General features: G+C 38.4%; 1 long non-coding RNA gene across 5 annotated transcripts in view; it reads right to left on the reverse strand.

Annotated features, from left to right (window-relative positions):
- The window catches only part of LOC136019335 (uncharacterized), a 265,515-nt gene extending 242,214 nt beyond the window's left edge, over positions 1-23,301 (reverse strand). For 2 of the 5 annotated variants that reach the window (XR_010614824.1, XR_010614823.1), the window contains exon 1: positions 23,015-23,293. This is a non-coding gene — a long non-coding RNA (uncharacterized LOC136019335). Of the gene's footprint in view, positions 1-23,014 lie in introns of all 5 variants that reach the window. The other 3 variants (XR_010614822.1, XR_010614825.1, XR_010614821.1) reach the window with 3 other exon arrangements.
- Between the last annotated feature and the right edge of the window lie 3,384 nt (positions 23,302-26,685).

The following is a 26,685-nucleotide window of genomic DNA, read 5'->3' on the forward strand; positions in this document are numbered from 1 at the left end:
TTTCAAGCTACCATGACAGTTCTAATTCATGATTTCCCATCACAGCAGGAACTCAAACAGTTCAGTCCACCAGCCAGAGGCCTGGATCCCCATTAAAGTGTTCCTTCTACAAAGATTTCAGTTTGGAGTTTGGCCAGAACAAAAAGCTGATCCTGTTTATAGTCCTGGTGCTAACAACTGTAGTATTGCCTTTCTCAGTGGAGTCTTTTGTAAGCTACAGCATACTATTAAACCAAAATGTTACTTATTCCCTATAACCTGCCACAATGTTGCATTTCCTTTTACTTATTATGGTTATTAGAAAATTTTTATCTGCTGTATATAAAATCATTTATCATAGCACAGGGTTATGCCCTTAATTCATTGCTTCATCTAGCCTAATTCAGGATGTTATTCACAGCCTACAGCAATTATTTTTTCCTTTTCATGCACATTGACAGTGTTCGTAACTTTCCACAACCCATTCTGAATTCGAAATTATACTAGGATTCCTCCTTTGTATTTTTACTGACAACACTTGAAGACATTGAAGCTTTTTACAGACAAAAAAGCATGCAAGAAGTTACTGGATTCCACACATTAAATAAAGCAAAGCTTTGTCTTCTACTAGATACACAGTGTTTCCATGAACAGAGAAACATACCTTCCTTTCTGATTGACTAAAAACACTTCAAGTGCTCATCACTGTGTAGCTAAAATATGTTCTTTTCAAAATAACACTCAGTAACATAACCCTAAAAGCAGAAATCTGTTCCTGGGGAGACACTACCCAGAATTTTGAGTTGATCACATAAATAGTGACTCTATTAGTCAGGGAGTAACAAGTCAGTGAGTTTCTTAAGTTGTGTACAGAAATACCTAAGAACACATGCTTTTAGAACAAATGCTTTAACATTTTATGCTTGAGTGCCATGATAATGTTTACTGTTCTTAAATACAGCCTGTGCTCCATACAGCTTAGTCTTCACTTCTGAAAAACACCTAATATTGGGACAAAGCGATACAGAACCAGTAGACTGCTGCAGAGTTTAAGATTATTTTCTTCAGGTGCAATATGTCAGGAACCCTCCGGAGGAAAGATGAGGGTTCAAATAGAAATGATACATCCAACATCTACTTCAGTTACAAGAAAAATGTAAAAGATATCCCATTAATCAAACTATTAGCAAATCAAAGCAAGCCTTCAGGGTTTGTTTTGTTTAAAAGCCATTCTGTTACATTTTTCTGCTTCACAGACAGCAAGTGCCTGCAGTGTTATGTAAGGGAAACTGTTCTGAAAAAAGGCACCAGGTTGTCATCAATGCAACTGGCAGCAAAGTTTGACAGACTGAATTCCTTCCTTGAAGTTATATTAATCACGCATACTACATCACGCATTTGGGGTTTTCAGGACTCAAGTGTGTTCACAGCATTACATACGCTTTCCTGAGTTTCTAACACTTCACTTATTGGCAAGAACATACAATGAAGTCTTGAATTACTAGCACATGTTCCTAAAAAGAAAATTCATAATTTACATCTCCACCAGAATCCTGATGATAGGAATTATGCTCATCCTGAGAAGGAATGTCAGTGTACCAGCGTGTCATCTGGACCTCTGATCATACAAGGCTACTGTTAATTTATGACAAGTGTAAGAAACTATCACCTAAAAAGGTAGAAGGAAAAGACCATTTAATGTGTAACAGTTGTTACTGTGTTTTCACTGACAGCTTACAAACTAATAAAAGCAAGCTAGCCATAAGTTACCTACACAACTTAGACTGAAACAATCACCTATTCAACTACCACCAACTTCAAGACTTTGTTAATGAACAATGATACATTCAATATATGCCACAGTTGTCATCCCCCAAGTGCTCTTACTGCTAAGAATGCAAATCTATGTTAAATCTGTATAAGAAGCTTGTATTTTAGTTATGCAATAATTACAGAAACAGAGATTCTAAACAGCTATAATTATTCCCATACTGGCACACACCACAGTTATTTTATGAACATCTCCCTCCAATAGAACAGCAGCAACTATAAATATTTTTGCTTATCAAAAGAACACAGGAAGGGTATTTCTCTTAGAATGGAAGCATTAATGCATTATTATAGTTTCATAGAAGTTTGTGTTTAAGCCAAGCTTGGGTATGTTAACATGAGCTCCAGATCCTTCCTTTCCAGAAGTTTTCTTTAACTAAAACTCCCCATTAATAGGTCCTTGGACACTTTGATCTCCCAGAATAACTTTAAAACCAGATTCACTGTGCTTTAACTTATGCTGGACAGCAAAGGTTAGGGAAGAATATAAACCATAATTTCAGTTTCCAGAACCTACTGTAACACTCTCCCCTCCACTCCCAAAAGCAGTATCATGGCTGTGTAAGTAAAACAACTTCTGCTGGACTGCACAAGATCCTGGAACAATCAGTGCACATGACAGAACAGAAAGACTGCTCTTCATACTATTCTCATGGACATCTCTCTCTGAAAAGAAAAGGTATAAACTCATTTACTTCTGCACAGCTATGGAAGGATTGAGTCAGCTGTACCTGTCAAAGGAAACAATGGGTTTTCTCCCAGATCTCCCAGAGTTTATTAGCTCCAGGAATTTGTGTTTTGCACACTGCAGATGGATGCTATTGTAATTAGTTATGACAGGCAGAGCCAAAAGGTCAGACAGACCGCTCAGGGGAATGCAGACTTCTGGAGAGAAAGATAGAGATTTAAAAAAAAAGGACTAAGAAACAGCCCACCCAGTGAGATCTTCTAAAGCACCCAACTGATCCTGAAATGTGAACCCATTTCATTTCTCACTAAAATTGATGGAAATAACCTATTTCTTAACTTCTGCAACAATAAAACCAGCTTTTGCAAAGATAAGCTCAAAAAGCTTTTTTAGCTTTTAAAAAAGTCCATTTTAGATTATTTTCCCTCTTTAAATTTCTATCCAGAAAACCAAAAAAGGTAGTCCAAATGGACACAGCATGAGAAAATTTCTTTTACTGAAACACATCTACATTTATGGAAGCTGATGAGATGGTGGTATGACCAAACAGCTACTGCTTTTCTTTATGCTTTTCCTCTGCTTTTTTCCGTGTTTAAGAATAGATGTTTTATTTAAGCAGAACCCCCACCACCATCTATTTTTATATTCCTGTGCAATAAAAATTGCAAAAATCAACACGAGAAAGTAAGGTAGAGAATTAATAGATTGATGTAATTAAGGTGTAAGATGAAAAAATTAATCACTTAAAACTAAATAGTTATTATTTAAATCAGCAGTGTTTTATAATAAACTGTACTAGAGTTATACATAGGCACCCCTTAATCCAATCAATACATTTTTTTACCACTGAGTTTTAGCATAAGTAGATAGTCACAACATACAGTCATAAAGCATGCATAGGTTACAGCTATAAGCATACACTACTATTACTACACCCCATTGAAGACTGGAGGTAAGTGACATCTAAAAGGCAACCTGCTCATTTACATTTAAACTAATCTCTACTGCATTTTCTCACCACTATAGGCAGCACTGTCTCGTAACAGGACTGGACTGAGGGTTTCTAACCTGGTGGTATGCAGTTCCTATAAACAAAGGATTTCTAGAGGAGGAACAGATACCCTGATGTTCCACCTGATGTACAAGGGGATTTAGTTGTTAGCCTAAGATGTACTGTTGTTCCCTAAGTGACCAAGACATTTTCAAACTGGAACAATATTACCAGATTGAAGAATATTTGTTAGAACATCTAAAATGAAGAGACTTTGGAATACTATCCTGGGAGATTACAAAGGAGGTAACTCAGTAGTTTATGATGGTCTAAAAGAGAAAAATATTCAACCCTTGAATCACAGCCACTACACCAGAATTACTTACTTTGTGAATCTAACTCTTTCTTCTCGATTTGTGCTCAGGAACTAAGTTTAACTTACTTAAAAGTGGTTTTCTTTTCAAGGAAACATTTATGACACTGTTCTGACCACACTAAGATATTTAACATGGTAGCTCGAAATATCTATTTTCTTACAGAATCTGTACTTTGAAGCACAGACAGAGCAGGTGCTTCTCAGACTTGGGTATCCCAGACCTGGCAGGAATCAGTGCATTTAAGGCAGAAATCCCACTTTTACTTTAGTACGGGAGCTGCCAAAAGATAAAAGCTGTACTGGAATATCTTGCATCATTGTTACTGTACAAGTTAGAGATACTCTTACTAGATTAAATTTTGCAGGCTATTATCTTATAATCACTTCTGCATCCATAAACACACACAAAGAAAATAATTTGTCATTTCATTTCGAATTACAAGGTAAGTCCTATGTTTTCCATATTCTTGTGCTCAAAGTCAAAAGTAAACCTACCCTGTCACTTCATGGGCAATGGATCACCCTCTTAAATTCCAGTAATTATCCTTAATGAATTTGTGGATTTCTCTTTCTTTAGTCTATCCATTTCCAATCATTCACTTTGAAGTCCAGAAGACTCAGTACTACCATTAAGTAACTTCAGGGGACCTAGGTAACATTTAGGACTACATAAAAAAAAGGGGCGGGGAAGGGGTCATGGTGGAGATGGGGAGTAAGTCAATATGTAATACATACACAGGGAAACAACACTGAATTGTCATTTTGGTTGCCTGTGGAAAGAGTTAGACATATTAAGCAACCACCCCTTTTAACTTAATTTTGTATTGTATGACTCCTTTAGTCTCTATTGGATAATTAACTGATCAGCTGCTATTATTACTTATATGCTTAGTTGTTACAGATGACTGAACTGACTCCAAGGACCCTACAGAGCCATTCTTTGAGTGGCACCTCATTGTGCAAAAGCAGAGGTGAGGGCATCAGAGAATATCAGCTCTAACACATACATAAGTAATATTAAATCTTAAAATATTAATTCCCCTTCTGCTCTCAAATTCTGATTCTAAGATGGCTTAGGTCTCATAACTTCAGACATTCACTACTTATATTTTTATTTCAAAGACCAGGAGAAATGCAGTTCTAAAGTAATGGTTGGGTCTCCTGAAATGGAGGTTTCACTTTGCTTCACAACCACAATTCTGTCAGGAATAGGTTAGTATTTCTTTGGGGGGGGGGGGGGGGGGGAGAAGACTGAGAAGTAATAAAAACCTCTAAATACTGATTCATTTGTAGGAAGGGCCTCATACAGCTCTCTCAGAATCACAAGGAGACAGTTCAGCTTAAGTTAACAATACCAACACAGCTGAACTGTTTGCTGTCCACCTTCTTTATACCACACATATCTACAGACTTAGCCAGTTCATGTCACGCTGACACTATTACTATTTCCAGCCTTTTCTTCCCCCATCCTTGCCTCCCAGTCTTTTACCTTCCATGTATTTACCATCTTACATTCTTCTGTTGCTATGACAGCATGAAAATATCACCACTGCCATTAATTAACATCTGAAGATACCCAAACCAGTGTTTATCACTTTTTAACAACTGTGGCCTCTCAGTTACTATTCCTAAGGAAGGTGCAAACATCCTACTGCAATCTTGAATTTTTCTTTTTTTTCTGCTTAACCATGTGCCTTTTAGCTGCAAATTATCTGATCCTACAGGTATTTGTGTAGCTGCAATTGTCTCAGCTTTTAATAGGAACAGTGAGCTCCTCATGAGTACTCAAAGGAACATGTGACTCTGTCTCAGATTGTGCCCCACAAAAAAAAAAGCTCTCCACTTAAGGGACAAATAAGAGGTACGTTAACACAGACTAGCTTTCCTCTCTACCTACTAAACAAGTTTCCGTATTTAACATCAACATGATTTTCCTTAGAAAGCAAGTTTCAAAATTACCTGTAAGAGATGCAGGATGAGTGAGGGAATTGTAAGAACAAAATTTCACCACCATTGTAACTATGAGTGGGAAATTCACACAGCAAGTTTTGTCCCTCAGAACTGAGAAGTTTAGAAATATACTTCGAACTTCAGACTCTTCTGCTCAATAGGCTTGCTTTCTCTCACTTGTTTGCATACAGATTTGCTAACACAAATACACTTGTTTCTCAATAGGCACACCCAGCATCAACACTCAGCATGCCTCTTTTTTTAATCAACTTCCCCAGTAAACTAACTACAGATACAAAACATCACCAAATAAATTAAGACCTGGAAATAATCTGCACTGTTCCAGCAATCTTAAAATTTAAGAAGAGACCAAGAAGAAGCTGGATAAAATGAAATTAATGAGACTATCAGCAGGGTAGATTCTGTACTGCCTTTGTACATCTTCCTAAGTCTGAAGTCTCAGTCAATGAAAGCAGATGAATTTGTGATGGCAGAAACAGTGAATGGTGTTCTGTTCTTCAAAGATAGAGGTATTCTTGCTATTATGCTCTGCAATGCTGCTGCACCTGCAGTTAATTATTTCATACAGGTACAAATCCATTGCCAACTGGAAAGGAAAAACAGAAAACAGTGTTTGACTTCAGTTATCCAAGTAGTTTCCAGTGGGTAGATACAAAGAAAACAGATCAGGATTACACCCCTTACTCAGCCTGCTTTCCTGTGTTGATCATATACAGCAGCTTTTGTTACCAAAGAGAACCTGAAATTTAAGTGCTCCTGAAGAGAATTACAGCTTCATAAAGAGACATCAGAAGATGAAACAGCTCTTAGAATTAGTTTCATTTTTTAGGCTGGCAGTGTTTAAGTCTCCCAAGTTTTTCTGTCATCCTGAGGTTTCGGGGGGGAGGTTATGCTTTTTTTGTTCGGGTTTTTTGTTTGTTTGTGGGTTTGTTCGTTTTTTTTTTTTTTGTTTTTGTGGTTTTTTTTTTTTACAAGAACCATCAAAATGTAAATTATTACTAACTTTTTCAGAAGTAACATGATCTTTTTTATTATAATATTTCTTTTTTAGCTAGGTAAGATACTCTGCACTTACAAGAACAACAAACCAAAGTAATGGATATAACAAAGATGATTGTGAAATAATAATGGGGTGTCTGAAGTGACATAACCTAAACCCCGTTTTCAAAAGCTGAAAAATAGCAGTCTGAGCACTACTGAAAGCTACTAAGATGATAGCTCCTCAGACTAAATCTATTCCAATAACACCCCATCAACCTAACATCCTCTGTTGCCCAAACTGTCATGTTCTTGTGTAGGGAGTCAGCGAATTTCCTACTCAGACATGAAGTAACTCACTGAAACTGCATTTAACAGAGCATCAACAGTCAGGGCTTTTTTTTTTTAAGACAGGAGTTCTGTAATAAGCCTACTAAGAAAAACAGTAACTATACGTAGCATAGACCTGCTCTAAACCATTCTTCACACTGCAGTGTGAACAACCAGTTCAACAACACCGGTAATGTAATGACAGCAACCAAAACACTGAGTCTGCAGCAGGAGAGGAGGGGCTCATGAAGACATCATGTTGCCTGAAGCTTGGTTATAACTGAGACTAAACTGCTTCCAGAACTCATGCTATTTCTATTGGAAGCTATTGCACATTATCATATAAATTTATCAGCTACTAAAAAGTCATTGCAGAGTCTGTATTTGAGAAAAGCTTGTAAATCCACTTCAGAGCTAACACATCCTTGCCTTTACCTAGTCCTGTTCACTTACTGCTGGGTAATTGCATGATTTCTAATGAAAACTCACAGAACTTGGAGTTTTCTTATCTTGAGCCTGGGACCTCTACTCCTGCCAACCATCAGTCAACAATTGTGCTTTAACTTAGAATCATAGAATAGTTAGGGTTGGAAAGGACCTCAAGATCATCCAGTTCCAACCCCCCTGCCATGGGCAGGGACACCTCACACTAAACCATCCCACACAAGTCTTCGTCCAACCTGGCCTTGAACACTGCCAGGGATGGGGCACTCACAGCCTCCCTGGGCAACCCATTCCAGTGTCTCACCACCCTAACAGGAAAGAATTTCCTCCTTAGATCCAATCTAAACTTCCCCTGTTTAAGGTTTAACCCGTTACCCCTTGTCCTGTCACTACAGTCCCTGATGAAGAGTCCCTCCCCAGCATCCCTATAGGCCCCCTTCAGGTACTGAAAGGCTGCTATGAGGTCTCCACGCAGCCTTCTCTTCTCCAGGCTGAACAGCCCCAACTTCCTCAGCCTGTCTTCATACGGGAGGTGCTCCAGTCCCCTGCTCATCCTCGTGGCCTCCTCTGGACTTGTTCCAGCAGTTCCATGTCCTTTTTCTGTTGAGGACACCAGAACTGCACACAATACTCCAGTTGAGGTCTCACAAGAACAGAGTAGAGGGGCAGGATCGCCTCTTTCAACCTGTTGGTCACGCTTCTTTTGATGCAGCCCAGGATACGGTTGGTTTTCTGGGCTGCGAGCGCACACTGAAGCTGGATCATATTCATTTTCTCATCGACCAGCACCCCCAAGTCCTTCTCCTGCAGAGCCTCTCTGAATCTCTTCTCTGCCCAGTCTGTAGCTGTGCCTGGGATTGCTCCGACCCAGGTGTAGGACCTTGCATTTGTCATGGTTTAACTTCATAAGGTTGATATCAGCCCAAAACTTCTCAGAGATGTTCATAGAAGTTTTTTCACATTTAAATAAATAGGGCTGCACCTATTGTGAGAGTGTGGACTGTATTTGAACAAATCCCAAATACAAATGTTTTTCCATAAAGCTTGTAATAAACCAATCAAGATCTGACTCAGCCTGAGCACCAGATCTACAGATGTACAAGCATGCAACATTTGGGAACTAGCTATAACCATGTATTTTTGTATTAAAAATATGTGAGTGCCTGTTAGAGTCACACAATTCAAGCTTTAAAATTATCTTTTGGTTAATTTTGTTAGAGTCCCTGACTTACTGTCAGATAATGGTTCTATCTCATATTCATTACTTGTGGAAAGCCAGGATTCAGGTGGGGTAGAAGGCAACAGTAAATAGATACAGACTCCTTAATGGCTCAGCTTGTCATTTTCTCCTTGCCTGAGACATAGTTACAACTGTGCCACATTATCAAAAAATTAAATCAAAAATGACAACTTCAGGGAGCCTAAATGTCTGGTCCTAGTGACACAACACCTACCCAGTCAATAGCTATCTTTTCCATTTGCTAGCAGAGCTTTACCTCAACATTTGATAATTTCAGTTTTGAATTTCACCTGGAGTATCAAAGCCCAAAGCAATAAGGCTGCTTTGTAAAGCAGCATCTTCCTCTCTACACCCCTTGATCCATGCTGATCAATTCGACCATGAATAAATTAAGTTAATCATCTATTAATAGTTATTTCTTCAATAATATTGGTGGGGAGGGAGGGAATTTCAGATAGCACTAGAAGAGGTTTACAGTACCTCAAAAAGGTCAGTACACATGCACATATAAAAATGATGCTTGATTGCCTGAAGTAAATTTAATCACAGTAACAGAAACATTAGAAGTTAGATGACCATTTCAGTTATGCATTACTGGTTTTGTGAAGCACTAAAAGCCAAGGCAACCAGCTCATGGCCTATTCCCTTCCTGGACAGGCTGCAGTTCCACTGGCTGGTGGAATGACTCTCACAACTTCACACTTCCAACACCAGGCAATAGGGCAGAGGAACACACAGCTTTGACCTCCACACACATGTAAACATAAATCCAGAAGACTTTGCAAGTAATATAAAATCCAATTACCAAGTTAAGCTAATAGTACTAAGAGGTTCTAATTCAACTTGTCCAGAAAAGGGACTGACTTTTTAAGCCTCCTGTTTGTGTTCAGTTATGTATATGGCAAATATTAAAAAAAAAAAAAAAAGAAACAGAAAGGCTCTAATAGATCACCCTCCTCTAACTGTCTAAGTTCTACTGTTAATTCAGTAAAGCTTCCTGGGATGTGTAATTATCTAGTATGTTATTATGTCACAAAACCAAAAATCTACAAATTTACTTACACCTCACAGCTCTGCTCACTAGCAACAAGCCTTGTGTGACCCAGGAGCCTAACAATTCCAGAATTATGATTTAATAGAATGAGCACATACATGGATTTTACTGTATATCAACTGTCCAAATGGTCTATTATCAATGTTCAAAAATTACAGCCATATCAACTATGGGGAACTACTTCCCTACAGAGGCTTAGACAAGTCCGTTTTTACTGTCCTTCAGTCTGCCATTTGTGACATGCAGCAAAATGACGCATCTGACTGACACACTAATACCTACAGATGAAAACATAATGTAAGTATGAGGTCTTCCTATCCTTTAAACTTAGCTCTTTCCCAGCCATCATGATAAACTGTTATGGAAACAGGAAGGTAAGGGTCATCAGTGAAAAGGAGAAGTGTTTCACTCAGTTTAGCCTGATTCAGAGATGACAAATGACTGAAATTACACTGAATCACCCCAAACTAGCAAGAACACCACAAAAATCCAAACCACCGCAGAAAGCCAAACAAAGAGGAAAAAAAACAACCAACAACAACCCAACATCAACAAAAAACCACTCCAAATATCAACCCTGTGCCAAGTAAATTCTACATTTCTCGTATTTCTGCAACTGCTTAAGAGCAGGAGGTTTTTCTTACCTAAATTCTGAAGTTTGGTAAAGCACACAGCAGTATTTCAACTTAAATTTCTACACCCACATTTAAAAAGAACACGCTTCAACTTTCAAATGCACTAAACACACTGAAGAACACATTGTTTTCTACAGGTATGTCACACAACTTAAAAATTAGTTCTGTGAAGTGCAACACTGTTCTCAAACATTTAAATGAGAACACTTAAATTCAGCTACCAAGTAAGTTCTAAAGCTGTACCTAAGCATCGAGTGAAAAACACATACTCTAATTAAGCTCACACAAATAAAAGGTGCATTTCCGACAATTATGTGAAATTAATAATGTCACTTGGCATTTGTAGAGCAATAGACCTCAACAGACTTCACAGGTTTTTTGTGGTTTGTTTTACATAGGGAATGGCTCTGACCTTCTGCAACAGGCAGGCACTTTCTGACAGGATCTGTTCATTAGCTCTTCCCTTTGGGAGTGGTAGGATTTTAAGCCTACAGTAGATGTGCTACTTCCCATAAGAATCACTGAAAAAGGTTGTTTCAAGAGTACGTTTACTGCAAAACTTTTCCTCTGGTGTCTACACACACCCACTGAACTCAAAGTTAATCATGAATATGGACGTGATGGCTGTGAATTATTTTTTTTAAAACTACCACACTTAGACCCAGGAGGAGATTCTAAACAAATATGAAGGTTACTTGCTCAGGGACAAATGATAATTAAATCTTTCAGCTTTCAGCACAGTATCAGTAAGTAAAATCAGGACGAGAACAGGCGTTAAAGGAAGAGGTTTTTTCCTTTTAGTAGTGTAAGGGAAAAAGATATTTTTAACAGCTATTATCAAAACATAGTATTTTTTATTCATGCAGATGTTCTGCCTAAACTCAGCTTAAGCTAAATGCATTCAAACTTCCTTACTTCATTTCCAGACTAGAGAACCAGGAGGAACCTTTTAAAGAGTAACTTCAGTGGTATTAAATAATAATAAATACATCTATCTTTCGGACTTTGGAGATTTTTAGGGTCTATTTAGCCTTTATGGCTCATTTCTTCCTGCTTTTAATTGGCTGTTTGTAGGAACATAAATAACAGTTCCTTCTCTATTTCTCCATTACTTTATACATACTGTCTGTTAGTATTCAAAGAAACATTTTTCACTTTCCTCTAATGTGCACAAATTTGTCCGTAATATAATGTAAGAAAAATCTCATCACTACACATTCATTATGTTTATACATTAAAATTAGCTTTTATTCAACACTGAAAATGTGCTAATACATATTTCTATGGCATCTTTGTACCAGGACATTACTCAGTGTCTATTTGACTGCAGAAAGAACTCCACGTAGTTCAAAAGCACAAGATGAAATTCAGACAATCTTTCATAATGCTGTATCACTTAAGCTCCCTGAATTAACCACTTAATTGGGAAATAACAGAATTACAATAATGGAACCCCGTGCTTTCTGTAACTGTATATCATGCCAGCACTTCGCACATCAGTAAGCACAGACTTTTACTTTTCCATTCTGCTACCATATCTTTGTGGAAAAAGATCATTAGGCAACTGCACTCTTTGCTGCTTTGTCATCATCACTTTGGAGAACACAGGACAAGTTCTTATGCCATCTGAGACAGGAAGACATCCTTCAACTTAGCTTCCCCAAATCAGCTCATGTGTACTCCTAGAAAACACTCATGACAACTTTTGCTGCCTGGATCACTTACCAGGAGCTGAAAACCCCAGGCTGGCTAACTTACCAGCAAGAACACAGGACTAACTCAGACACTGGTTTAGAGAAAACCCGAAGAAACCAGTCAAACAAGACACATCTTTACTTTGCAGACTAACTCACATTGCATCTGCTGAACTGCAATATTGGGATACTTCATGTGTATTACAAACCATGGTGCATCAGGGCCTTTCAGGGTCTTTTCCTGTTTGAAAAAGATAAGCCCTACATGGGTAGCATGGAACACCACTTGGTCTGCCACAAAGCTGCAGAAATACGAGGAATATGCTAACAAAAATTATGTACTTACTGCTTTAAAGCCACGGCTAGAAGTATTTATTCAATGTACTTGTTATTAGTGAAACAGTATCATGGCCTGTGAGTGTAAGCATTAGACATACAGAACAGAATGAGACAGATCCAGCCCTGCACTTGGAAAAAACAACAAACAAACAAAAAACCCACCAAAAAAAACAAACCTCCTTCCCTACTCAAATTCACCAAACTATTACCCCCCCCCCATTATTAATGGTGCCATAAAACAGTCACCTCTGACTTGCTGTAGTGCGGTGGCTTTCATTTTTTATTTATAACTGCCTTTATGCACAAGAGATTATTCTATACTTGTAATACTCAGCAATCTCTTAATCTTGACTTTTTTTTTTTTTTTACACTGATACCAACTTCGCAATGAAATTATCAGAATAGTAATCCTACACCTTCTTTAGGTGCTTTTTTTTTGGTAACTGCTTCTTGGAAGTTTAATTTTGACTGAATGATCCTTCATATTCAAATGCTTCTAAGAACATCTCCTTAGCTGCCACTAGGTTCAAGGAATGGGAGACATTATATTTCAGTAAACTAGATCTCAACAAGCCTACAGTACGGGTTTAAAATTCAAACAAAACTTTAGTTAACATGTAATTGTACATCATTAATTTGGTTTTTCAGTGGAATTGATTTGTTATAATATGAAAAGAGGTTCCTCAGAGACTTCCAGTGCAGAAGTATGACCACCTAGGGTTTTCCATACAAAAGTAGTATGTGTATACAATGCCAGTTACTAAGACAAACCCATTGCTACACATTTGTTATAACTTAAAAAAAAAAAAAACAAAAGAATTTTGAGAAAGTCAGACATAAAAATGAGAAAAATTCACAGATAAATGTTATCACAAACTTAATCTGAAATTGCAGAATTAGAATCTGTTTAAAAAAAATAAAATAAAAAAAATTAAAAGCTACAACTTAAATATATTGATTTTTAAACACTCAATACAAAAGCAGCTTTGAGGGTTTGTTTTCCTGTCAGTGAAGATTTTCCATCAGCCTATCCACACAAACTATTTAGTTGTCATCAGCTTGTCTCAAGACTGGAAGATTAGGTGAAAAAAATAAATCTGGCTGGTCAGCGCTTTTGAGATCTATGGCACCAGGATTTTGACAGGGGGAAAATGCCTTAGTTAAGAAAGCAAATGCTCTCCTAAGGGACCAGGATTCTTGGCATGTAGGGTCCACATGCACATAAAGAACTCCTGGTTCAGTATCAGAAGACATAACATTAATTGGCAGACCTCAGCTCCTCCGACTCCTGATCAAGTACACTAACATTTAAGCATATAGAATCCCAGAATTCTTGCCAGTGCTTGAAGGAAGACTGCACTGGAAAAGAAAACGAAGCTACACTAGAAAAAAATAATTAAAACCAGGAATTGCTTGTTCCTGGATACAGCTGGATGTGCCCCTTCTGCACACATAAAGATGCTGCAGACCCAGCCTCAGGGATTTCTGTGGAATGGCCTGGGCAGACCCTTACCTTTGCATAGTGTTCCTGGTTGAAACAATAAGGCATTATCATGCTTTTTATCTGCAAAGAATGCAAGTGCAAGAGGGAGGGAGGAGGTCTCTGAACCATCATCAACTGTCTCTAGAGCCCCAGCATAATTGCCTGCATCCATGCCTGAACTAAGATGTTACCCTTTGCAAAAGGAAAGTCAATGTCAAATATAGCCAGGCACATAATTTTTCCCCCATAACAAATTAGCCAATACTGGTCATCTGGATTACAAAAGAACCAGGACTAATAACAAATCCACCAATATTTTTCACTAGTGAATAGAACAATTAATTTTTCAATCCATGCTAAGTCTTTCTTGCTCTTAATCTTTAATCAGCATTTCTTTAGGTGTCTTGGCACTATGCAAAAATAAAATCCAGTTTTACCAGGTATACATGATGCAGGGGAAGATGAAAAAATAACGGTGGAATCTGAACTAGGAGTGATGTGGAAGTATCCAGGCCAAAGTTTGGAAAAAGGCTTGTGGGCCTATCAACATGAGGACCAATGAAGTTTTCTAATGTAATATTAGGGCCAGGGAGTTAAGATACCTTCTGAGAGTAGTCCCAGCTCCTGAAAAAAGCCAAAACTGCTACCTGCATGTTATTGTACTTGACATAATGCTGGGACTTAACCTAGCAGGGGGGTTGGAACTAGATAATCTTAAGGTCCTTTCCAGGTCTAAGTATTTTATGATTTTAAATGTGGGTACACAGGTGAAATTTAGTCCCTGATCTATATCAAGGTTTTGACTGATTCGAAGAATACCTCACCTTGGACAAAGCCCTTTTTAAATGCAATAAAATAAATGTTGACTATACGGAGCCAGTTTATCTTTTCAGTTTTCCTTTGCATACCAAAGCAAACCAGCTGAATCTCACAGAAGGTTTGGTTGTATTTAGTTTCTGAAATAAAACAATTTTTAAACCCTATGAGTAAGTCACACCTATTTAAAAAAGTAACAGTACACAAAGGAATAAAATAACATCAAAGATTTTCTCTTCCTTAGCTGTAAGTAATAGGCAAGTTATTTCTAAGAGCTTTTGCACTGTACTGCAGTCCTTGGATGGCATGAGGCAAATGCTGCAATTCAGTATTACTTCATTCCCCTTATGTAACACAGACAGTAGGCTGAGAAGAAAAAAAATCCACGTACAAAAAACCCACAAAAAGCACATAGCAAAAGCTCAGTGGACAACCCCTGAAATTGCAGTTTCAGCATATCTTAACCAACCCTAGGATGAGAGGACTTGTCAGTGTGGCGAGTTGCTCCTTTCTTTCACTGGTCCTACACTTAATTAACTTCGGTCTTGACAATCTGTCCTATGATTACCTAAATCAAAATAAGTACGAAGAGAATCTATTTGAACTGTTACAATGTATTTCTGTTTATTGTTCTATATATAATTGAGGCAAGTTTCAACTGCTTTGATGTGAGATGCCTCAGAAAAATATATGACACTACCACTAGGTATTAACAAACAGGCCATAAACACCATTTGAGAGTCCCATTCTCAAAGACTTGGCAAATGCAGCCAAAGGTGCCTGGGATCAGCTCAGCAGAATTACTCTGTAGCTGGAGTTTCTAAACTTACTCTTTACCACATGGTATCATGACAAACTGGAGACATTTTTTTCTGTAATGGCAAGACTATTTGATCATTATATTTGGCAACAGCTTCCTCAGCAAGAACTATCACTGTCCAACAGGATGACATTCCTGGTGAGATACTGCTCAGCAGCTCCCAGCACCAGAGTCAGGTTGCAAGCGAGGGTTGAAGAGGAGTTTCAGGAAATCTATCACTGAGGTACAGCCTCTTTCATCTGCTGCCCCCACTCCACCTGCACCCCCTTAAGCACATGCCTGCCTTTTATTAGAGTGTCTAAGGGTTACGAGCACCCACACTGAGACTAGAATACGCCCCTAAGACTAAAAATTCTCCAAGTAATGAACTGCAATGTGAAAGAATATAACAAAAGGAAAAGCAGAAGTTAGCAGCAACTGGACAAAAGTTTCCTGTAACAACCCCTACTTAGTAAATTCTCTGCCAAGCAATTTATATTCACAAGAGATATATTCCATTCCCTTAGCCTCCAGTGTCTTTTAAAGTTAAAACTTCTTTCTTGCTGCAGTTTATGGCACATTTTTACTATGTGTACTTAGGAAGCAAGCAAGGCTGACTAAACAGATTTCCTCCATGACCTTTACTACTGTCGGCTGAAAACAATTTAGTCCATTTTAAGTCATTTGAGAGCACTGTAAACATTATCCAAGGGGCTTAGGAATGTCTGCCTAAACCATGACCTTTCAAGCTGACAGATGACAAGAAATACTCCACTTTAAACCATTTTAGAAGATATGATAAAGGTCTCTTATCCTGCTGAAACGGAAAGGAATTTTCCTTTTACCACTACAGGAAAAAGGATGCTTTTTGTTCCATTTAAGAAATTAAATACTTTTTTGAGAGGGACCTGAAAACAAACAAAATAGCCTTAAGTACTCACATCCTCTTAATTTATATTAATTTGATGTATCGAGCTTTGAATCAAGAACAGAAACAAAATGGGTAAGAAAGCATCAAAGAGAGTTAGTTAGGACATGCATAAACAAAACATCTTACACTGGAAATAACTCAGGCTGGAATGAAGAGCAAAACTTTATCCAAGTCACTTTTATTAAAACTTTGCATCATACCTGTTTAATTCTGTCATACTCAAGGGAAGCTAGATCTGACTTTGTATCTTGACACTATTACACTGGAAGTCAAGGCAGCGATCAGTAAATCCAGAGATAAAATCCATAAGTTACTATGTTATGCTATATTTTAAAGATTAAAGTCAGACAGTGGCTCTGTCTCCGAGTCCACTAACAGTCACTTTATCTCTAATAGAATGCTTGTTCCAGGAGGGCTGCTGCACACTCTCACACCAATAAACCAAGCACATTCTTGGCACATTTTGGCAACAATTACATGCTAAACTCCTGTGAAAATGTAGAAACTACACAAGATCTCAGGTGTAGCACTTCTTAGCCTCCAGGAGTCCTTAAGCTAACCAAATCAATGTGGCAGAAAACATTACTTTGTAATATTTTGGCTACTTCAGCACACAAGAACACACTGCTCTTGAAGCCAGTTCTACAGAGAAGGCAGCCTGACTTAACACATAGATCAGGAAGTAACTAAAGAAACGAACATACAACATACAACATACAATTCCTTTGAAATTAAACTTATTTCAGGCTACATAAAACAATGACAACTATTTATCATTTATGTCATCTTATCTCACAGGAATAACACTGAAAAATTCTCATGATGACCATATCCTACCACCACTTTTTACAAAGTGTATCAACTTAATTACTCCCAGTTTATAAATACTCTGCCTTTTAGTTTTGTGTTACCACTACAAGCAGGCTGGAAATATACAATATCTGCAATAACACAGTACTTTGTGTCTAACTGAAAAATGAGTTGGAAAAGAGAACAGCCAAAAATATTTCAAGAGCCACTAGAAATTCTGCTATGCAGATTTACTTGGTACTCTGAGGCACCACATAGTTACGCATAACAAAAAAAAAAAAACTATGAGAGCTAAAAATAAAAAAATTTAAAAATCCCCATTTAAATCATCTTGTTTCTCTTAATGTTACTTACTTTGATACTGTAACCGTCTTTGTAGTGGCACCCTGTTGTGTGTACTGTCTAAAATATTCTCCTGTAGCCTAATCAGCTAAACACTATTTAAGTCCTAATCTTTTCCAACTTTTTCCTAACTGCTGCACACCTGCAGAGAGCTCCCACAGTTACCTTTGTGAAACAGAAACATAAAAGATGAAACATGGCGTGTGTTACAGAAGCTACACATACATGACAAAAACCTCAAAGGATTGCCAGACTGTCCCTTTACAACTGAATTCTTCCTGTAGCTCATCTTCTGTGCAAGTAAACTTACAATATAGTAGTGAATTGTTGGTTTATTACATAAGTAAATAAACTTGTGTCTCCATTACTGAAATACTGATCATCTTTTATTTAGTTGTATAAATAAAAGCAAAAAGAGAATACAAATCTACACCTGTTTTTCACTCATCACATACTTAATATCCACTCTATCACATTTTTTCCAGTTGTAATTCCATTACCTTTCTTACAGTGGACAGTGTTGTTTCCTATGCAGATATCAGACCACTTGAATAAAAGTATTCTACCATCAAAGCAGAATGAAAACTCACACTTCCAAAGAAAGGCTTTATCATCATGCACATCCTTCACATCACAGTGAACTTTAAAAAACCAAAAATAAAAAACAAACAACTTCCTGTTACAAAACATTCAGTCACTTCAGGGCTTTCAAAAGCACCTTCCCTCCACATGTCATACCGTTTTGAGCTATTTTGTATCTCCTCAGAAAAAGCTTAAGTAATATCCCTTTCCCACCCCCCTCTTATTAGACACCAGCATCACCAGACTGATACCTCTGCCTCCCTCACCCTCAAGCATGAGCACGCTGCCCTGAACTGCTGCTCTCCACAACTAGTGCAGGGAGCAGAAGGGAACAACAGGAGTGCACTGGACACAAATACAAGAGCACTAACAGACAAAAAAAACCTGCAAGACACCCAAGATAGCAAACAGTTCTGTGGGTCCTATTCTACAAGGTGACTCCTGCTTCTCAGACAGCCTAAAACAGATTTAATGCCACAATAAGGAATCAAAAAACCCTAGATTTATTATAGTTCCTTCACTAAATATTCTGGTTTTACAGTATAATGCTTATTTCCTGTTCTTATTGAATTTAGGGGGAAATATTCTCATTCATGACCCTAATTTCTTCAAAAGCAAGTCCTAGAAATGTATGTAAATACAGTTCAACAGGGGTAGACAAAAGATTCTGTTCCCATGCTGGAGTTCTCTACCAGGTCTTAGTAGTCTTGCATGCAGAAATATCATTACGATTGATTTTTTTCCACCCCCTTCTACTTTCCTGCTTTTTGTCCAGCCATTTCACGTCTCTAAACATATTAAGTTATGAGAACCACAGAGATTTTTCTCTTCATACTAAATTCACAGGTTTTGAGAAATCAAATGAAATGTAGCAAAGTCCCAGATTACAAATGGAAACTGTCAATTTTGCTTATGCTTGTAGGATTACCTTTAAGGGAAACATTCCTTAATCAGATTCCATCTGCTTTGCCTGTTAAGTCTTTGGAGTACTGCTGATCTGGATGCTACCTGGTAACTCTACTAGCAGCAAAAGTTACCCCTTCAAATAAACAATGGACTTCTTTCCACACAAAATCCTTCGTGTTAAGTATGCAATATGAGCTTTTGCTTGATAACGGAACCTTTGCAATGGTTTTGAACAATTTACCCAAAGATTACAAGCATGATGTTACAAATAACTTGTCAGAGAAAAGCAAGAAGACAGGCTGCACCAAGGGCAGAAATAAGCCAGGCAAGGACAGCCTCACCAAAACAGGGGACAGTCTCACAGGTCCAAACAGGACCAGATACGTGACTGGAGCCAAGCTACCCACAGTACAGCTCCAAGGTCCATCCAGGAAAAACTGTCAGTAAGCCAAGAGCAAGAGACACAGTTGGGTACAGGTATACCTGGGACAGGCAAGGGGCCTGCATCAAGAGGTAGACTGCACAGGACATGGGGAGAGGATTCCCCAGTTAAGTCCCATCAGGACAATTAAGGCCCATTAGTGCAAATATGGCCCTGACAAACCAGTCTATGCTCTAGCCTCTAGGGCACTAGTAGGTGTAATAGGGACTGTTGCCTATTTCACTGTTTCTCACCCTAACATCTGTTTCACATTAAGTCTGTATCAGTTTCCATTAAAAAAAAAAATAGTAACATTTTAACTTGGAGCCCTTTTGTAGGGCTCAAAAAGAGCATAAGGAAACTCTTAGCATACTTCTAAGAACAGACACTTGATCAATCAGAAAATTAAAATAAATTACAGAACAAGTATGGAAAACAAATTCCAAACATTATAATTTAACCTGAAAAGGATCTTGAACAAACATACTCTTCATCATGTGCTAAGCGGAAGATGAAAGCATGATTCACTCTCGACTGATAATATCTAAAGCAAGCATTTAGTCCAAAGAAGCTCTGAGGATGCAGAGTCAGTCTGAAATTTAAAGCAAACATGCTATTTTGAAATGATAAAGTATCAACTGCAGTTGACTAGCTATTATATTGCTTGCACACATGCAGTATTGGCTTTTGTACAGTATTTTTGGTTAACTAATTATCTGCAACAAGGAAAGAGAATGAGATAAAGTAGCACAGGTGCATATCCTGTTATAATATTCCATGAGTTATGCAAATTAACTTCTTAAGCAGAAAAGGTGCATGAATCTATGATGACCATTTAAAAAACACAATTATTGTACTAAGACAAAAACAGAGTGGCTGTTAAAGTAAGGCTGTCAAGAAGACTTCTGGGTACAGAAAACCAAGAGCATATATAAATGAAAGCGCATTATATTCATTCACAACTGTGGCTGACTGGTATGTCGTCTCAGCAGAGAAGGTGGTGACTAACAGAACCTGAAGTCACAGTACAAATGTCAAAACAAGAAACAGAACAGCACTTAAATACAGTGATTTCCAACCAGTTTCCTTTGCTGCAGACACTTGCTGTTCTGTTTACACTGTAATCCCCATCTTCACACAAACCAAGCTCTGAGCTTGCTGAAGCAGAAAGCTTCCCAACTGAAGTCCAACTCTACAATCAAAGCTCTTCCGACACCTCCCTTTGGTTTACCTACCAATATACAACAGCCTTCCCTCACAAATCATTCAATTGCTTCAGTTATTATCAAATGATATTGACAAATATTTTGGAGACTCAAGAGAAAAAGACACTTAATAAGAAGGATGCAAGAGAAGCAATACAGTTTATCCACGCTTTTGCAAAGCTTCAGAGGCTGTGCAACATAAAGAGCAAATTTAAGTATTTAAATTACTGAAGTAGATTAATCAAAGCAGATTTCAAATCAAAGGAGACTTGCAAGGGGGAATAGTTCAGAATGAGCATGGCAAGTATAGGAGTGCCAGAAGAACTGATATTAAGATGAATACTATTCTTTTCACTATCTCTTATGACTTTTACAATGCCAAACAGATTATGGTGGCAATATTCACTTAAATGACAAAGCAGGGCCAGTCAGCATTAAGCAAGGTTATTCAATTCAAATGAATAGAGGGTTCATGTTACTATGAGAGGGACAGCAATCATAAACAGAAAGGAACATGAGATTTTAATTAATTACATCCTACAGAGATGTGCAGGAGAAAGATCTATTCTCAAAAACAACTGTACTCTTCTTCTTTCACTTGGATAAGTGGTACAATTATTATCAAAGGGTAGGAACATTTCGTGATACATTTGTGAAGTTGAATTTACTTAAAATGAACAGGTAAGAAGTCAGAAGAGCAAAATACACAAATAACAATCAGTAGATCAATTTCGTAGGTCAGTACCAAAGATCCCTATTAAAAGGATGAGTATTCTTAACAAGGATGTACCTTATTTATGAATTATGCCAAGAGAACATATAGACAATACCCCATGTCCTGCCTGAATGTACCTCCGGTTTAATAAGTGTTGATTATCATTGTCATCTTGGACAGGACTTTGCTTCCTATTCACAGCTTCTGTAAGCCATTAATTCATGGACATGTCACACTGTAAACTGAGGGATCCATATAAAGAGAGACTTCTTCACTACATATTTAACATACAATTTAAGACACAGAGCAAATAAACTAAATCCTTATCTTCCAGAGCAGGAACTGCTCCATTTACCTGAGCTTCCCCACCAGTACATACACCTCATCTTCCACCATCACATTGTCTTTCACCCTCAATACTTCTCACTCTTAATTTCAACTAATCTCACCTGTTCAGCATAAAACAACACTGACAATCAGCTCCATCAAAAAGTAGCTAAAATCACAGATTTGTAAAATTTGCCAGTAATACAAAAAACCCTCAATTTTTAAGCCCTATTTACTAGTCGGGAAGCCCTTTGTAGCTTCTCTTCCTTCCAACAACTTCAGTGACAAAAAAACAAACCCAAAACAGACCACAAGCTAAAAGCCCAAAAGCATTTTCCATGAGTTAAAAACTTACAAACTAAAGGAATCATTTATACATCTGACACAGCACAAACGCAAAAATAATTCTGACATTTTGATTGTGGGGAACATAAAAAAGGGAAAAAGAAAACCCCCACTCAATCACTGCCTAAGTAATGTTTCAGAAAAGAAGACGAAATTCTAATTAAAAATTACTAACACCCACTTCAACCAATCTAATGCCTTTATTTGTCAACCTTTCAAACACTGCTATCAACCACAAATGACACCTATGCTTGAGAAAGCTGTAATTACACAGTGATTTTGGAAAGGAGTTGCAAATTGCAAGTATTTCCATTTCCAATTAACATCCATGGAAAACGGCAATAATTCCACAATATGCTGGTGATCGCAAAACCGTATGTTTACTTTGTTTTTCTTTTCCCTCTTCCGAAGTGTCACGCTTTCAATTAGTGCACTGCGAATGATGAATTAAACAAAAGGCCCTTCACCTCTCTGAATTAGCTCCTGTTTGAGCAAACACGCAATTTAACAACGAGCCCACTAAGTACACCGTCATTCCGCACACAGACTTGCTCAAGTAGGTGAGAACTGCCTTCTAAAGCGAAGGTAAAAGCTGGCTGCCCGGACCTCGAGGCTCTCCGTTGCTTCGTTTGAGAGAAAGACGACGTGAGTCACCGCCGGCAGCGCGACCCCGGCCGGGCTAACAGACCCGACTTAACGCAACCAGACACTGCTCTGCCCCGAGGGACGAAGGCGCACAAGCCCCAGGGGCGGGCAGGACCGCAGCCGCCGCACCGCCCTTACCTTTCTGCGAGGCGAAGGTCCCTGGCGCGCACCCCCAGCCTCCAGCTCCGCCTGTCCTTCCGCGCGTAGAGACCGCTCCTCCAAGGCCAACGTCCGGTAACAAACCGCAGCCCCACCGCAGCCGCGCCCACGAACCGCACCCTCGCGACGGCTGAGGGACGGCAGGGGCATGCGCAGACCGCAGAAAGTTCTGGAACTGGAGCGGGGGCGTGGCCTCGCCTCAGGGGCCTCCTGAGGCGGGAGGCGCGTTTGAGGCGGTTGACGCGCGCGGGTGCTGCGGCCTGGGACGCCGTGAGGTGGCCGCGTGCTGAGCTCCTGCTGCCGCCCCACGCAGCTGAGCTGCTGCTGGTGGTCACCCCTTGAAGTCCTCCCTTCATAGGATGACACAAAATGATCAAGTGTGCGTGTTTAGAATCAGTCAGATCCCTGCCAGTTGTGTACGAGCATTGTAGGCTTTTTCTAGTGGTAGGCTTTATATCTTTCAATTATTTATCAAGTAGAGATGAGCTAACTAACCCAGCTGTAATGAGGTTGAGGGCTCTGAGCTGTGGTTCCTGCCAGGTTGTGAATATACAACATGCTTCAGGGCCTCCACAGGGCAGGGGAAGCAATGAGCACATCTGGGTTTGTGCTGTGCTGACCCTGACCTTGTCCTGCAGACCTCGTTTCCTGGCTTCCCTCAGACCAGACCCTTCAGCACCTTCACCATCCTGTGGTGATGCGTCCCCTGTCCCAAGGCTGCTCTGCTCCCTTTGCCCAGCTCCTCTGGGGCCGCAGCTTGTGGTGTGAGCCCTCAGGCTCCCAGTGCCCCCCGCGCCGCTGCTGCTCCCCACATCGCGCCTTGGCGCCTCAATGACAGTCAAGCTGCAGGGCAAAGCTCAGGTTCACCCACCATGATTCCAACAATCTCATGTTTCGTTTATCCTGTAAGTACTACCTTCATTTGGGGGGCCTAGATGTATGGAGGGGGGGTTATTTGGTTTTGGGGTTTTTTCTTTTTTTTTTTTTTTTTTTTTTTGTTGGTTTGGTTTTTTTTTTTTTGTTTTAACCTGGCTGAGTTATAATTCATAATATTTATTGGAATTCACCTCAGCAATCAGGATCAGTGACCTGGCCTCTTCTTCATTATCTATCTTTGTGTAATCCACAGTAATTATCTTGGATGATTTGATGTTTTCTTCTAGTGCATTGATAAAATGTCAAGCAGTGAAGGACAAAGAACCGATTACATTAGGATCCTATCAGAAAGACTTCAGCTGGATGACAATTCCCCTCTGACTTCTCAGTTATTAATCCCTTAAATGTATTGTTTTAATTTCTTAATACATCACCGCCCAGAATACCAGGATTCCCTGTTAGAATATTTTTCTCTTAATTAAAGAATCTTAAATTTTATTCATGAAACATTAGAAAAATTATTTGCATTTAAGAATTTACTAAAAGCATTCTGATTTTTAAACCAATCCCATAATACTAGGAGGTGGAAAACTCAGTTACTGTTTCTGACTTTTTTTTTATGGCTTGTTTCAAATCGATAATGAATTTCTTACTAATTATGAGACACTTGTAATTTCTGATACACAGTTGAATGTTACTGGCTTCTACTGAGTTATAATAGAAAATGAGTATTACACTATGTACAGTTTGCATCGGTTACTAACAGAAGCCCAGCTATGCAAGGGAAAAAATTTCTAAGACTTTGTATAAAGAAAAAGTAAATTAAAAACATTATTCTCTATAAGTAGATAATAATTTTAATTTGTACTTAAATGCTTGTATTTTCTTTGAGGTTAGCATTAATACAATGCACCTTCCAAAGAATGAGGGAATATTCAGTTAATAGCCAGTTCTGTGTTACGGACTAAGGGCATTATTTTAAATAAAATTGGGCAACAAGGTGGACCACAGTGCTGACCTAAGCAGTGCATTTGCCCTGATGTTGGACTTGAATAAAAATACCTTGGACTTGAATAAAAATACCATCAAATGCATTGTTTAAGGGTTATTTCCAAGTTAACAGTTTAACCTTCCCTGGAAGAGTCTACCAGTGTCTTCTATAAAAAAGGCCATGATCAACCCAAAATCTTCTAAAAAGAGACAGAGATGTAGAAAAGAGCACATATGAAATACCAGACAGGAAAAAGGAATGATCATGAGCCTACCAAATAGCTTCACATTAGAATAGAGGGGAAATAAATAAGGTTTACACCTGCCCTTATAGTTTCTCATGGATTTTGTAAAAATTTATTGTGTTTTCTTACTGACATCAATGCAGATTTTTAAATGAATCCTGAAGGGTTCGTGCCAGGTGAAGTATAAGATGCTTGGAGGCTGGGACACTTGTGTCACATGTCCCAGTTCATACGGTTGTCATGACCAGTAGATATCTGATGTCCTCAATAAAAGTTACACAGCCAACACTGTACACACACATACAAATTTTACATATGGTTTCATGCTGCGAATCATTTATCAATGGGTCACGTATTAAGGACTGTTCCATAAACAGTATACCAGTTAGTCTTTGCCTTTCGGAATTGCCTTAAAACCTGAGAATGCTAGGTCACAATGCCACTCCTTCTTTACTATCCTAATCTTTAGCATAACAACCCTTCAGGCTGAGAAGCTTTCTCATTGCACTTCAGGAATAGGTTCTTGATTATTCAGCTATACTTGTTCTTAGTATGAGGGTGTTGGGTTTTTTTTACCTGTTTTTTGAATTTAACTTTAGTTGATTTAATGGTGTTTTCCTGACAATGCTGCTCTACATCAACACCGAAATACCTTTATTTATATTCTTTTTTCATGGGGAGCTGTAAAAACAACTTTTTTTTTTTTTTCCATCTGATCCAGCCACACCATAGAAATAATTTCAAATACATTTTTCTGTTCAGTATGCTAAAAATTGGTTTTTACAGATCAGTGATGATAACCAGGTATTTAAAAAAAAAAAATTACTTTCTAGATAAAGTGCATGAAAGTCTAATCCTAATTTCTGTCATGTGTGTAATTCATTTTAACAAAAACGAAAGTATTATGCAGAACACCCAGATGGACTGACACAATCTGTGTCTTCCACAATGATGGTATGTGGATCCTGTGCAATTATTTGAATGGCAAGAGTAGGAACTAAAACAGTACAGGTTAATCTCAGAAGTTAGTAAGGTACATCCACATAGTTACAGTCCTTTGATTACTTTTTTGTTCTTTCAGTAAGATAGGCAATGTGTAAGTGGGTGAACAGTCGGTGCCCGTAACATGACATCAGTTAAGTTCAATAATACATGCATTGTTGGGTTGTTTTTTCTTTTTGTTTGTTTGTTTTTAAATGAGCCACTTTTGAATGTTTTGGGGTTTTGGTTTGTTTTGGATTTTTTTTTTTTTTTTTGTTACTCAAAAATTAAAAGCAATGTGAAATAACTGAAGTTAATAACAAAAAAACACACAACAAATATTCCAACTTTCAGTTGTTAAGTAGCTGCTAATTTCATTCTACCTTGTATACAAATGTGGAGCCTAGCATCTGCAAGTGCCCCACAGGCTGTTTTTTCAACCACTTTCCCACAGAAACCACCTTGCAGATTTTCACTGTCAGGAGCAGATTTTTCTTCAGGCCCAGAAACCTGAAGGATCAGACCTGTTACCTGCTCAAAACCATTTGGTTTTTCATT

Source organism: Lathamus discolor, chromosome 9 (assembly GCF_037157495.1).
Source record: "Lathamus discolor isolate bLatDis1 chromosome 9, bLatDis1.hap1, whole genome shotgun sequence".
NCBI lineage: Eukaryota > Metazoa > Chordata > Aves > Psittaciformes > Psittacidae > Lathamus > Lathamus discolor.